Raw genomic sequence first — 16,158 nt, 5'->3', positions numbered from 1 at the left:
TCATGTCTGATCCTTATGGATCTCATTGGCATCTATGATATGCTGCCTCATTCAGGGAGTCCGAGATTACATCAAAAGAACATTCTGTGAAATGCATGCCACTGTGTCAAGTGAGTCAGATTACATTGTGATGGCACAGTGTAAAAAGTGTTTTTATCCAAAATAGGAGTTAAAATTTCATGTGATCTTAAAGCCTGCTTTGAAAAATGTGCCCTCTGGTTCAAGTAGATCAAAGCATCTGCTGAATGAAAAAAGTCTGCATTTGGATTAATAATTCAAAAATACTGTGAAGCATAAGCTGCTGGTGAGATAATGCTTTGTTTTTGACTGCATATATCACATGTAGGCTATCTTTTTCACCAAAATTTTTATCTAGTTTTATTTATTTTTATTTCTTCAGTTATTGTATATTAATGTTTTATTTTTATATTTGTATTTCACGTATGTAGAGCTTGAGCACAACCAGTTAAATGTGCTTGCAGTTAGTCATTAGCAGTTTGTTTTATTCTGTATAAAAAAAAACTGACCTTACCTACCTTTCAAATTGCCATCAGTGAGGTCATTATGAACGTGATTGCATTAACTGTGTCACTGGTGCAATCAGGCAGGAGCTGTTTGTTTTTAAGAATGAAAGCTCTTGTAATTATTTTCTGGCCTGCTTTGTATGTCTGTAACAGGATTTCCCACACAGATAAGTAATCATTCATGAAGTACATCGGTTACAGGAAGCCTTGCACTTCAGCTTCCTTCCGCTTAGTGTGTCAGTACTGTGGGAAGTTTTGTCTCCTTCAGCATTTACTTTTTGCCTGTAACTGTCACCTATGTCCACACTTCTCCACCAGCAAACATTGAAAATAGGTGCAAAGGCTCTTGAAAAGTAGGTTTAAAAAACATAGAGAAAGATGATGCAAAATATAAGCATATTGTCAAAGATGCTATGTAAAATATGTATGTGTTAGTGAATGATACTAAAGTCAACCTTGCAAATGAATTTATTTTTGCTCCAAATAAAGGAGAAGTAACATTGGGTCCTCTTTTTTTAATTTACTGATTCTACAAATATGGTTGTCATGTTGTCTGGTATACTGTCTACTAAACAGCTTTAAAATTGTGTGACAGGAGGATTGAGAAAATTGTGTGAAGATGTAATCTAAGCCTGAAAATAGAAACATACCTGCAAACTACATATACTTATTTGGACAATAGCATGAAGAGGTGAATCAAGCATGAAATTAGTTTTGTACCTCCAAAATAGGTAGAGTTGAGAGATATGAAAGCAGAAACAGTCTAAGAATGGATTGTGTTGTCAGGAATGTGGATCTTGTCACTCAGAAGCTGACTTCTTGGTGTACATTTGCCATTAACAAGCTGTTTTATAAGCTGACAGAACAAAGGTATAACTCTTGTTAAATGTGATGCAATTTTATTTTTTAACTAATTCAACTTTCTTCTTGGGACAGTATTGTTACATAATATTTATTTGATGTTTAGCTGTGAGAATTGTATTTGTGTTTTTATCTTTAAACTTTTTAACAATTCTGTGTCAAAGGAGTTTTTGGAGAGGGTGTCTTAAATTCTTAAATTGTTTTCACGCGACTCTCAAATAATCCTTGCCAACATTCAGGTGAAATCTAAGAACCATTACTGAGTAGATAATTTAAGAGTGTAGTGCTAGTGAAAGGTGCGTTGTCTTTAATAACTATGCATTCAGACAATATGAAAAACAGTGAATGTGGGATAAATCTCTGTTATGTAGCAAATTTATTTTCCAAATGCCTGAACCAATGAGCTGCTATGAAACTTGTAAAAGCCCTAGCAGTGAAAGACCGAGAACTGCCTGCTGTACACAGCACATTCAGGATGTTGCACGGTGTGTTATCTTGGGGGGCATATATGTGTAAAAGGGAGACATTTTAAATGCAAATTTTTCAGTCACAATTTAAAGAAAAGACTATGCTCTACACAGTGATGTATCATTTTCTGATAGCAGTAGCTTCACCATGCTAACTTTTACTTCCTGCATTCTTTAAACTGCTTGGCTTTTATTATGTCATGTATATGTAGGAGGGCTGGTAGGCAGATTGCTCTAATTGCCTGGGAAAGGCACATCCTCAAGCCATCCCTCATTGCCTACCCAGATGAGCTGCGTACAGTGTACATAAGCATGCTTGAATTTGCTTCATGGACAAGGGCTAGCTGACCAGCCACCACTTACATGACAGCTACTTGTACTGTGTCCCATGCCCCTGATGGGATCCGTCTTTCCCCTGGTGTGACAGTTGAGCACCGTAAGATCAGCACCCTGAGAAGTTAGGGCCACTTCCAAAGTTATGGTTATTTTGGAGACAGCATCCCAACAACAGTGGGATGATCCAGAGTTGTGTGGGAAGAGCAAAAGAGATAACAGTGGGGGGAGTGTCTTTTAACAGGAAATGTTTACTGTTAGCATTCCCCCAGGATTTCTAGAAAATAAACAACAATACAAGGGACGTGTGCTCTAACAGTGTCTGTAGAAGGGGGCTGTGAAAGTCGGCAATGAACAATTCTGAGAGCTTCAGAAAGTAAAAGATGGAAGGGACAGAATAGAAGTGGGCAAGTCGAAAGATGGAAGGGGGCAAGTCATGATACTCTTGATGATATACTGCTTTAAAGAAAAGGTAGTACAACCCCAGAAATGCATTGCCTTATGAGGCAAATAAGTCTATGTCAGCAGAACAGTTTAGAGCTGATTGAAGCAACATAAAGAAAGCATGGGTCTGTGGTGGGCAGCGAGCAGCTCTGCAGGACTAACTCAGTGAGATATGGACACTAGCATGACAGTCTTAGATTGTATAACAATGAGTAGCACATGAACACTCATGCCAAACTCAGGCCTGTTGGGCAGGTAAGCTCATTATGTCATAATGGTAGCTTTTTTTGTTAGACTGGTTGGCTGATTTCTTCACTGAAGGCTAAACCATCAATGAGTGAATGTTGGAATGCTGAGATGGTTGGAGGGCTGGGCCTTGTCAGTTCCCTGACTTACCAGAAGGCAAAGGAGAAAAAATGTGGTAGGTGGACATGCTGCAAGACAGAAGGGAAAAAGGAGCGTGAGTAGCAGACTGACCATGAACAGTTTTACCGTCTTTGACTGTAGAATGTACAGGAGGGTGGTTTGGATACTGGATGGGGAATTTTGGGGTATTCGGCAGTGGTGATCTGGGCATATTTGTTTGGAATTGACAACTTGGTTTGGATCATGGTGGGCAGTGTAGATATGTGCATGAGAGGGCAGTGGACAGCTTTTTCCTGGATTTTTATAAAGTATTTTTTGATCAAACCATTTTTACTCATTGTTGCTAGCCAGTTATTTTCATCAGTGACAAAGGGTTTTATCACAAGGTGACTTCTCGGTGGACTGTTTTGTTTTATGGGTAATATCAGGAATATGAACATCAACTGGACAAAGTGTGGATTCTTAGTTTTGGCTTGGATAGTGAAGAAAATTAAACCTTAGAGTCACCTAGCCCTTTTCATACCATAAATAAGAAATCAGAACATGACCTTTCACCCACATTAAGTGCCATCTGATCTAAGTCAGTGTTTTTGTTGTCATCTTTCTGTCTGAACAGTTCTTTCCTGACATGCAGTGGATAATGCATCTTACTAAAACTCAGAGTAAAGTACTTATTTCATAAATCAATATTAGGTCCACCCTGTAGTAAAGCTGGGCAGTGAAGAGTTAAGCTTGCCTGAGCTGTAAGAGATGGTATCTCCACTTCAGCTGGTTGACGTGGGTCTACTATGGGTGCTCACATGCTAGTAGCTTTTGGTATATTTGCTCGCTGCCACATGCTGAAAAAAGCAAGTGATTTAACACCCACTAGCTTGATCTCCCATTTGTATATAGCTGTCCCAACAAACAATCCTATAAACTACATAGCCCTACCAGAACCTAAACTCTAAACCTAAAACTCCCACCCAGTTCCCATCCCAACTCCTTGGTCCCTTACCTTAAACTTGATGTCCCCCTCCCTTACCCTAAAGTCCCAGATCATACCCTAGACATAAAATTCCAACCACCCTCCATAAACCTACATTCTCTGACTACTCTCTAACCTTAATACTCCCTTCCCACTCCTTAAACCTAAAACTCTAACCTCCTAAACCTACATTTTTCAGTCACCCCAAGCCTAAAACTCTCTTCCCACTCCCTAAACCTCCCTCCCTCCCCCACCTGCTACCTAATCCTAAAACCTTCCTTCCACTCTCTCTTCACAGCTGCTTGCTCGGACTCATATTCAAAGTCATATTTGAGTTAGAGCACACAAATAGCAGTCTAGACGATCTACATGATGTCAGAGTTCCTGGCTTTAAGACTGTGGTTTTCAAGTGTTCCAGTCTCGAGTGCCCATTGTAAACCAAGTTAATGTTTAGAGTTTAACTACTTATACATGATTTACTCATTGTATCCACCTATAGGAAGGCTAAAGGTTGGAGTCCTGAACTTGTCATCAAAGGTGAGATGTGTGGAGATGGTGCTGGTGATCACATGACACTTAAGAAAAAAGTGTAAGTGGTCAGTCTGTCTAATCTGAATAATTAAAAATAATAGGCAGTGCCTCTTTGGAGTTTATTAATATGGTAGATTTGTAGATCTTTCCTGGTGTAAATGTATCTCTTGTCAGAGATATACACAAACTTGTATTTTTCCTAATGTTTGCAAAAGGGTCTGGTAACTACTTAATTTAGTCTGTTTCTTAAAAGGATTTTAAGGAAGAGTCCTGCCTCTTTTATATTACTGGAAATATTTTTTTTTTCTGAAACTGTAAAATTACTTTTATATTTTATTTAAGTAGTAAATATCATTACTTTTAAATTACATTTATATATTTGTTGAATGATTTTGCAAAATATATAAAAAATGTATTGCTGTCACTCAACTGTTCTTCGACAGATTTTTGACTGACAAACGTCCGTTACTATATTAGCATGATGTTTTATATTTTTTTAAAGCTTTATTATGGTCCGATGTTCTGTTTGATCAGTCATCTTTTTATAAGGCATAAAAGTTAATATGCTAGGATGTAAACGTCTATCTACAACATTTTAAATGACCTTTGCAGCACTTTGCTTCTCAGATGATTATTCATATACGTTTGCATAACTGTTCCCACCTGATTGTGTTTTTTTGTTACTTTTTGAGAAAAGACTCACAGCTCAAAAATCTCATCCATAGACATGATATAGCTGCAGATACTCATAAACTTGTCTCCCTACTCTTGTATTGCTCCATTTATCAATGTTATCTGGTGATCTGAAGCAACTTAAGCTAGTGTAGATTGTGAAAGTCAGGGCACTGACTGGAGCCTATCATCTCTCTGTCATAGCATCCTTATCTTCATTGACTCGCTGTTCACTGCAGGATCATCTTTAAGGTTTATTGTTATATAAAATGTGGTATCCCATCTTGGACTTGACTATCTTAAAAATCTCATCAGGTGATACTAATCAGCTAGGAATCCCCAGTCATCTGTTTGGGAACAACTAATAGATGGCAGTTGCCACCTCATAGCAAGAGTTTTTTTGGTTCAGTTTTTAGTGCATGTGGCTTCTATGTAGAGTCAGCATGTCCGCCATGTGTTCACGTGGGTGTTGTCTAGGTGCCCTAGTTTCCTCCTGCTTTTCAAAGATGCAGCAGGTGGATAGGCACTTTATGTTGTGCATAATTTTGAGTATCTAACGGCCAGCAATATGATTGGGTTTTTACGTCTCATCAAGCCTTGATATTGGTGAAAGCTGCATGTGTTATAATACGATAAAGTAGTCTTATTTGATTTAGTGTTTCAACTTTTATTGCCACACATTAATTATTGTAGTTTTTCGGTATCTATTTATACTTATGTTTTTTTTTTTTTGCCTGGCTATATCTGCTTTCTGATCGTGTATAAAAGCAGCCCATGTAAATAATTTATTTGGATATATTACTGGTTTACCAATGCTCAGATCTCAAGTCCAGTCTTGTTGATGCAAACTTTTCACAACCCTTATTTTCATAGGGTAGTACGTTGCTTCTTCAACAACATATTGATTGAATCTTTTTGAGTGTAATTTGAGTAAATGTTACGTAGAATGAAATATCGGCTTTTTGGATGTGAAAGTCAGTGGCTTTAGGGTTTGAGTTAAGTATTGGATTTGTATGGCATTATAATTATTGTTGAGTAATTGTATATATTCTTATGGTTTTTGTGTTTTTGTTGAATTTTTAATGATATAATTATTTTTGAAGCTGTTAATTTCTGACTTCTGAGTTAATTTGTTTTCAGTGAAATTATTTTCAGCCTACAGCCAATTCATAGGACCAGCAAACAACTACACGCACAATCACTCATATGCATGCGCGCACACACACACACACACACACACACACACACACACACACACTCACTCTGTTTCTTGTATGAACAGAGCCCTCCTGTATCTCCCATGTGAGGAAAGTCACTCCATATTTCCTACTTGTTATTTTATACCGGAGTTTATTTATTTTACATTTGTTTACCGAAAAAATCTGACTGGGATAGAGCCCATTTTCAGTGGAGGACTGGGGAGAAATGCTTCAGATGCATGTCTTTGGAATGTGGGAGGAAACCGGAGCATCCAGAGAAAACCCATGCAAATGCAGGGAGGACATGCAGACTCTGCACAGAAGGCACCCCAGCCGAGAACTGAACAGGAGAATCTGTTGCTGTGAGGCAACAAAACTAACAACTGCACCGTCATCAACATAGAAGAAAGGGCATGGTAGCACTGAATTTTACAGATGTAAATTATGCATCACTATTTTCACATTTGCAAAACTTACACATATTCACCACCACAATATTCATATACTACATTCCACTCAACACTGTTCAAAATAAGTTCCAAAACCCAAAAACAGTCCATGCAACAGCAGGAAGAAACTCAACAATGATGTACCACAATAAAACTTCATGATAAAAACAGTAGGTGATTTATTAAATAATAGTTGTAATTGCTTTCACAGGGTTACACACTGCTTCATCACCTAAACCTTTATCTAGCAAAGACAACTCTGCCTCAGTTAGAGAGTAACGGGAGATATTCCATACTAACCTGCTTGATTCAGGCCCCACATCTTTTTGATATTCCTCATGTTGCCTGACAAAGGAGGCTCCTTCCTCTTCTGTCCCCCTCATTGCAAATCCGATTCGTAAGGCTGTCACTTCTGCTGTTGAAACGGTAATGGGAACACAGGAAAAACCTGCTCTTTCTGTGGCTGAATGATTTTCCGCCTCACCACAGGTGCAGGTTCAGTTGGGGCCAAAGATAAGCTGGAACAGGCAGTTACCGAAGAGTCAGCCATTGTTGTAAAGTATGTAGAAATTGAAGTGAAGAAGAACACTTCAGGAAGTATGCTGTGTTTTGTTTAGGAGTAATGTTGCTTTAATGTTTTAATTGGGGTGGTATTGGAAAGAATTTTACTTGATTTGAGTGGATAATTCCTTTTGTATTAGCATATATAAGAGCTTTGCTCTTTTTTTATTCTTTGTCTGATTAAGCAGTGTGTAACACTGAAAAAGCGCTTACAACTATTATTTAATAAATCACCTACTGTTTTTTTATCGTGGAGTTTTTATTGTGGTACATCATCATTGAGTTTCTGCCTGCTATTGCATGAATTATTTTGAGGTTTTGGAACTTATCTTTTATATTTTTCCATGGACTTTATCACTGGCATTGGGATTGCTATTTGACTGTTCAAAATAAGTTAAATTCAGCCAATATTTTGCATTCCCCAGTACTCTTCCTCCTGCTGTTGTCATACCAGGATTTGTTTCAGTGACACTCGGACCTCTGCCAGTTTCGCAGTGCATTTATACAACTTTCGTTCCAATGGAGAAAGGTTTCTTTTGATATCTCCATGGCTCAGTGGGGCAGCTAACTAGGTAAGATATGCAGTTTTGGCCTCTCTGATACAGTAATCAAGTTTGATCTCATTTGGGTATTTGCAGCTCCAAAACTTTTATCTTTTAGGTAGGAAGGAGACTGATTTGTGTAAAATAACCACATTGCTATGCTAAGATTGTTTGGCTACTGCATTTCTGTCTGTAGAAGTTGATAATGCATGAGAGCAGTACCTCAGAGAGCATGTGGAAATTGGACTGTTGTACTATATCCTTCAAGAATTTTTTTTTTTTGGCATGTTAGGCTGAAGGGTGACACACAGTCACTGTCACAGGCTTTCACCTGTGATTTTGGAAATGACTTCTATTTGCACATAAAAATATCCTTTTAGGTGTAAGAAAAGATTCTGACAGCATGTGATCTTGGGTGTCACTTGTGTGTAGCAAGATACACCCTAATCATTATTACAGCAGACTGTTTAATTCTAGTCTCTGACTTGGATAATTTGTGGGGAATCCAAGTGATCAACCATCAAACAGGTCAATTCAAGGAAAGTATGTAACAAAATACCTAATTTTCAGATGTCCATATCTTTTCACGGGTATGACATACTTAAGGTTGGTGTTGTGAGTGACTGTTCTTTTAACTGCTGTTATGGAGGCATTTAGCAGAATAACACACACTGTTTTACATGTATTCCATAGAAACTGTACATAAAAATTAAAACGCTTTCATAACAGTCTTAGTAAAGTGCTAGATATTAAAACAGAGTCACTTATCAGAGCATGACAGTACTGGATTTAGTGCATACTTGTATAGAGATGGTATACAGCAGCTCCTTTAAAATGCACATGTGATACCCCAGCTCTGTGGTGCAGTGGGCTAAAGGCTCAACTGTGATCCAGATGACCCGAAATCATTTAGTGACTTGGGAAGCTGGAAGAGCCAGGAAGTGATGGATGAGAGCTGCTTGACTTATGACAGCATGCTCACCTGGGAGGGAGGTTTGAGGTGGCTCCTTCTCCCTGCGGTAAACAGGTGTTCTGTGGGGAACCCAGAACCAGTCCCGGGGGGGGGTCTCTCATAGATACTGCAGTAGCCCTTGCAGAGGCATGGCAAGTAGTGGGCATGCTTGCATATTAGGATCCTAGGCAGCCCCTACATGATGAAGAATTGCTCACGTCATCACCAGGAGGTGGAGTTAGGCCACATTAACATAAAGGCCCATGATCAACTGTTATCTGATGGGAATGAATGAGCTGTGAGCAGCTCATTGTGAGGGATGAATGCAATAACTGATCATGGGAAGCTGATGTCAGCAGGCAGCAGGGTTACGGGGTGTAAAAAAAGTGCAATTAAAAAATGCACTTGTGATTTTGCGTGTGTGTGTGTGTGTGTGTGTGTGTGTGTGTGTGTGTGTGTGTGTGTGTGTGTGTGTGTGTGTGTGCAGAAACACATGCATCGCTATGAGAGAGAGAGAGAGAAACGTTTGTGTTTGTTTTCTGTTAAGTTTTAAACAGTTCAGAAAGCTGTGATCTCACCTATATTTAAGGATTGGGAGGACTTTGCAGTATCACAAAACAGCATCTTGTTTTAGACTGCTCAGGGTTTTTTTTAAAAAAAAGTTAATATGTAGTGGTAACTTTTAAAATGTGCAACTTAAAAACTTGTATAGCTGGCACATTTAGGCAGCACAGATGTTCTGCACAGTAATACTAAGTTGTTTGCTTCATGATGATTTCTGTGTAGAGATGGTCCAATCCAGCTCTGACTTGTTAGGTTTGTCTCCTTTGCAGACATTTGTATACATCTTACTTCCAAAGTTCTTGTTATCTCATGTCAGCATTGCATGGGGTATTGGTTGCATTTAGATACACTTGCATGATTGTCTGTGCATTCCACTGCTGTGTGTGTGCAGTTGAATGGATCATTAACGAGTCTCGGATGCTATCTTAATCCTGAGAAGTATTTTAGAGGAAATATTTGCTGAAGCATGACCAGAACATTTCACTATGAAATGCAGTGTATTTTTATCTGCAAATGTTTTAAGAATGCAAACTTTTTTATGAACATGACTTTTATATTAGGTCCTCATCTAACATTTTCCTTTTGTGTTGTGCTGAATGGAAGTAAAAAAAAAAAATGCTTAGAATTTTGTAGTGTATGTTACCACTTTCTTACTAGTAAAGACCATGTCTACATCGGCCACAAACACAGCATGTTTAGTTCAACATTAATTTTCAATTGGCATAATAAATCACCAGAAGAAAAGATATGGCTCATAATCTAATCTCTTCCAGATTGTTTTCCTTGCATGAAAATGATTAAGTGACATCATCGTGGGTTTGTGTCAGCATGAGAAAAAGGGGCGGCCTTGACGTGTGAAACAATGCTTGAGAGTAGGTTTATGCTGTGTTTGGAGTACACTGTTGATGCAGTGTATTGTTAAGATTTATGGCTTTATTCTACTCTTTGTTGTCCATGAAGTATCTCAAACTTTACTGTACAAAAAGATTTTGTGTGCAAATCCATCCTTTTGAATGTTTCTAGTTGTGAACAGTGCCATACCTAAAAGACTATTTGCATTTTTTGGGGTGATCCTACCTCATAATGCTACCAGGATTTGGCTTTTCAGGAGACATGACTAGACCAGAACCTAGTCCCACAGTCAATTGTTTGCTTTGAGTTTGAGTTCTAAAAAGCATACACATGCTAGCACACGTGCGCGCGCACACACACAGACACACACACACACACACACACACACACACACACACACACACACACACACACACACACACACACACACACACTCTACCTCTCATAGTTGGGCCTGTTATGGATAAACTAGGAAATGCTTCCCCATGTTTCTGTGTAAAATGACCAGTATATATCCCTGCTTATAGTCCCAAAGCAATAAAACAGTTTAGTAACAAAAGAGTTACTAGGCATTAGAGTTTAGTTATGTTTGTAATCTCAAAAGCATAATGCAACAATGTACTGAGCTGATTGTGAATAATGTTACCTACACTGAGGCTGAACAGAGAGTGAACCTACTGACCGATAAATTCAGCTCTAACTTTACCCCTCTTTCCCTTCCATCAATATATGTGAAACTGGCTTGCCTCTGTATACCACACAAGACCAAGTCCTACACCTATTATCAAAAGCTAAAAATATTGCATCGATTGGTCCTGACCCTGGAAGCATCCTAAATATCATGAAGCACAATTTAGTTATCCACACAACAACATTGTTCAAACCTCAGCCACCATAGAGGCTTTGCACCAAGTGAATGGAGTACAGCTACAGTCATTTCCTTGCATAAGGGAGGGCCTTCCACAAACCCAGGCAGTTACAAACCCATAAGTCTGACTAGTCTCATGTGCAAAGCCATGGAAAGACTTATGGAACTAAGCAATAAGGGCATAGGGAACATCAAAGCACTGGACCCATCTCAGTTCAGATTCACCAAGGGCAGGTCATGCTTACTCAAACCTGGTGGACGGTCCTATACGAAGAGATCAACAAAGGAGCAGATGAATGTAAAACAGTACACACCGCATTTCTCGACCTAACCCAAGCTTTTGATACACTTTCCCACTCAGGTATAATAGAAAAGCTAAATAAACTGGCAGCAAACCCCTACGTCATCTGCTGAATTATCAACTGGCTCACAGATAGGGGATGCTAAGAACTCTTGTGGTTCAGATGACAATATGTCTGTAGTCTGGTATATCAGCAAAAATGTGGAACCCAGTCTTACCCTCTCTGCTGGGAGGCTGTGAGAATGTGGCAGTGGCCAATCTCCACCAACCGCTTTCAAGTTGCAACACGCATTCTGGGGAAATCCAAGGTACTGGCAGACAAACTCAGTAAGTCCATTCTGATGCTTCACAAGTGTTCTCTCAAACAGTTAGTGGTAGGGAAAATTTGCTGTCATTAGGGCCACCCTTGCTGAGACTTCTTTGAGTCTCCCAACAACAGCAAGTGCAGCAGGTATTTTGCCCCCATCCTCTCTCAGGGGGAGACACTGAGAGATGCTGTAGTCCATGTTTGGCCATCTGGTCTCCTTTATGCCTATCCTCCACTTCCTTTGATCCCCAAATTTCTACAGAAAGCAATTTGGTTGAAGACCTCGGTCATCCTCATTGCTCCATTCTGGCCTCGCCAGGTGTGGGTCCCCTTCCATTGGTGTCATTTTCGTTATCCTCCCTGAGTACCAGGCCCATCTGCAGATCTGTCACATCCCTCAGGGATAAGTCATACCAATTTCCAAGCCGACAAACTGCATAGTTTCTCCACTTCCAATAAGAGCCAGACAGCCCAGGCTGTCTTCATATGTTCATAGTTGTGTACTAGGCTAATGGCCCTAGGGGGTCTACTTTATGCGCTCGAAACACGAAAAACCCGTATCCAAATAGAGTGACATAATGAGCGAACCGTATGTCTAACGTACTAAAGCGCGAAATTTAAAACCTCGAACCGTCATAGTCGGCCAACCCACCACCTGCAACACACTACCTACCCAAACACAATAAAAAACACATACATACACTAACCAAAACCCCACTTCTAACCCTAAATTAAAGCACCAAAACTCTACTGCTAACCCTACACTAAACCCCGCATACACATCTATCTATGAACAATCCTTAACCCCACCCTAACCATAAGGTCCATAACTACCGCACACTTCCCCTATAGAGCTATACCCAAAAAACTAAATATTCCACACACATACACTTAACAAAACCCTACACTAAACCTTACATACATTACCTACACAAAACCTTACATATACTAAGTACCTATGCACTTACCTTAACCCCTCCCTAACCCTAAGATCTGTAACTGTCGCACACTTACCTTACAGAGCTATACCGCAGATGGGCCAACTATGCGAATTCAATATTTCCACTTTTGCGGTTTCGTTTGTTTGACGTATTCGCAGTTCACTCTTTACGTGTCGCGCTATTTGGATTCGGGTTTTTCAGCTTTCGAGCGCATAAAGTAGACCCAGTCCTAGGGCCTTTACAAGCCTAGCCCAAAGGATTACCCTGGCATAGTGCCACCCGACCTTAGTTCCCAGTGTCTCTGTCGATTAGAGCCACTGGAGTTATCCCGGGGGTGAATTTTCTGATGTTCTTCATGTTTCACTGTTGCAGTCATCACTTTTGGGTTATCTGCTTGCAGTAGCCCTCAGTCAACCTGATTAACAACGTCTTGGGTCCTGCGTTGGTTGCTGTCCCTTCTTCCATGATGTCAGATCATCAGGGGTATAAAACATGCAGCCAACACCATTACATCAGTCTTTCTTGCCGTGCGGTGCCCGAAGCAGAAGCAGTTCACAAGTGCCGGTCGGCCGACTCCTGAAATTTTCGTTTTCGAGTTTCAGAACGGAAGTCTTCAACTAAAGCTAAGTACCCCATTGGGGAAACTTTTTCTTGCTCCTTACCGATGTCAGTAAAAGTTAATAATTGCATTACTTGTGGAAAGCAAATACCTCATAAAGATTTTCATTCGTACTGTATTCCTTGCCTAGGCCCTGACCACGATGTACCGTGCTGTCGGTTTTTTGCTTTATTTAATCAGCACACTATCCATCATCGGTATATTTTCACCTCTAAATATTTCGGTTCTCAGTTTAATTATCCAGAAAGTTTGTCGGTTAGCCATCCAACTACTAGGATTCCGAAAAAACGCAAGGATAAAGACAGAGACAGGCTGCCAAGGTCCAAAACTGCCGACGACGCTTCTCCTAAGCCAGTCGCCAGTTCGTCGGTACTCAGTGAGGCACTTTCGCAGCCCCTGATACCCGCTGCTTCTGATTCACAGGCCTTTGCTGAGACTGATTCGGAGTCTGGTATGCCGCAAGATGTTTCAACTATGGAACCTGCGGATGTCTCTACTTTGGATGGGTCCAGAGCCGCTGTGCAGGCACCGGCTTCTGAGGGTGTACTCAGGCCTACGGACTTGCATATCAAACTAACACCGCCTTCTTCTTTTAGGCCTAAATCTCGAACCATGCCTAAAAAAACAATGCCCAGACCACATACTCAGGCCTTTATGTCTAAAAAACAAATGATAACAATGGCTGAAGATCTTATAACTCTAATCAGGGGAAGCCAACCTTCCCCTTCTAAGAGACCTAGGACTGAAGTTGTTTATGAATCCTCTGACCAGGATTCTGATTTTTCTGATTCTTCTGATGATCTGAATTTGCCCTTATCTACTTATGAGGATTCTGATGCAGAGGACTCCATTCCCTCTGCTTCCCCTCCAGAGAATATTTCTTTTGGTGAAACCTTACATACTCTAAGGGAGCATTTCCACTGGGAAAGCCAGGATTTTTCTGATTCAAGAAAGAGGCTTAGGGATTTCTTACTCCTGCCTCAGCATAGGCCTTTAACTATTCCTCCTGTATTAGACATTGTTGATGATGTTTTTTCGGAATCTAGTTTGGCCGCTGATTCTTTGCCTCCTGCTCCCAGAAAACCTGACAGATATTACAGGGTTCCTGATTCATACAAGTTCCTTTTTTAAAATCCTATTGCGGATCCAGAGACTATTTCACAGGGACCCAAGGGCATTAAGGCTTCTACTGCTAAAAATCCTACCCCTTCTGATAGAGACTCCAGGGCGCAGGATAGATGGGATAAGAAAGTTTACACTTCTGCAACCTTGGCCATTAGGGCTTTAAACTGCCAGTTTCATATGTTAAAGTATCAACAACATGTTATTGGATTGCTTAAATAGAAAGTTATGTTGATTCCTAACTGTGCGGAAAATAAAGAATTACAGGATTTAATGCATTCTGCTGAACAGGTTGGAAAACATACTTTGCAATGTAGATTTGATTCTTTAGAGGCCTCTTGCAGGGCTGCTGTTACTGGTTCTGTGCTCAGAAGGCATGCTTGGCTTAAGGAGCAATCTTTACCCGATCATGTTATAGCTAAATTGTTGGATGCTCTCTTAAATCAGGACTGCCTGTTTGGCAACAAGGCTGAGGAAGTTCTTAAAAAGTTGGAAGATAAAGCTAAAATCTATGCTAACTGTTAAAGATTTCTTACAAGTTCAGCCTCCTAGACTTAGTAGGCACTGACCCTCTAAGAATTGGTCCTTTCCAACCTCTTCAAGGTCTTCTCAAGTCAAACTCAGGCATAGCAGAAACCCCAGGTTTCAGTGCCAGGGGACACACAAGACTAAGCAGTGGGGTGTTTCCACACCCAAATCAGGGAGTAGTAAGGCTCCCCCTATGGAAAACAGTCTCAATGACTTGCTTCTAAAACTTCCAAGCACTTCCCAACTGAATGCTCCTTTAGGCGGAAAGATTGGTTTGCAGGCCGAAAACTGGGAACTCATTACCCAGGACAAATGGGTTTTAAATATGGTGTCCCAAGGATACAGATTTCACTTCCACACCTTACCAACACCAAGTGGGTGGCCAGATCTACCCGCAAATCAGTGGGCAGAGGCCCAAAATAAAGTACTCTCTCTCTTAAGCATGGGGGCTATTTAGTTGGTACCAGAAGAGAAAAAGGGACAAGGGTTCTATTCAAGACTTTTCCTGGTACCTAGAAAAGGCAATACATGGCGTCCTATCCTGGACCTTTCTACTCTAAATACCTTTCTGGTGATTCCAAAATTCAAGATGCTGACTCTTCACCAGCTGCTTCCTGTGCTAGGCAAAGATGCATGGTTGGCAACAAATAGACTTAAAAAAAGCATACCTGCACATCCCTATCAGGGAGTCTTGCAGAAAATACCTACTCTTCAAAGCAGGTTACATGCACTATCAGTTCTCTGCACTGCCCTTAGGAAGCTCAATTCCTGCCAGGAAAACTAAATACGCTGGCAGACAAACTAAGCAGAAACCTCATGGATCCACACAAGTAGAAACTGGAACCAAGTATTTTCAGCATGTTGACAAGCAAATGGGGGAGCCCAGATATAGACCTGTTTGCCTCCCCCCAAAGCTATCAGTTGGACAAATTCTGCACAAGGACTCCCCACAAACAAGCTTGGAAAGTGGATGCTCTGTCCTACAGCTGGAAAAAAAACTATCAGTTTATGCCTTTCCTCCTCTGTCTCTGCTCACCAAAGTACTTCTAAAGATCAAACAAGACAAACCAAGGACGATTTTGATTGCACCAGACTGGCCACGCCAACACTGGTACCCCCTCTTTTGCAGTGTGTCACTGTGGGCCCCATGGCACCTGCCTCAGACTCCTACTCTATTGTCTCAGCAGG

General features: G+C 40.5%; 1 protein-coding gene across 1 annotated transcript in view; it reads left to right on the top strand.

Annotated features, from left to right (window-relative positions):
• The window catches only part of AFAP1L1 (actin filament associated protein 1 like 1), a 507,629-nt gene that overhangs the window by 171,638 nt on the left and 319,833 nt on the right, over positions 1-16,158 (top strand). The window lies entirely within an intron of this gene.

Source organism: Protopterus annectens, chromosome 4.part0 (assembly GCF_019279795.1).
Source record: "Protopterus annectens isolate FY-2018-M chromosome 4.part0, PAN1.0, whole genome shotgun sequence".
Lineage (NCBI taxonomy): Eukaryota > Metazoa > Chordata > Ceratodontiformes > Protopteridae > Protopterus > Protopterus annectens.
The sequence above is the reverse complement of the archived record's forward strand: the minus strand, read 5'-3'. Positions and strand labels throughout refer to the sequence as shown.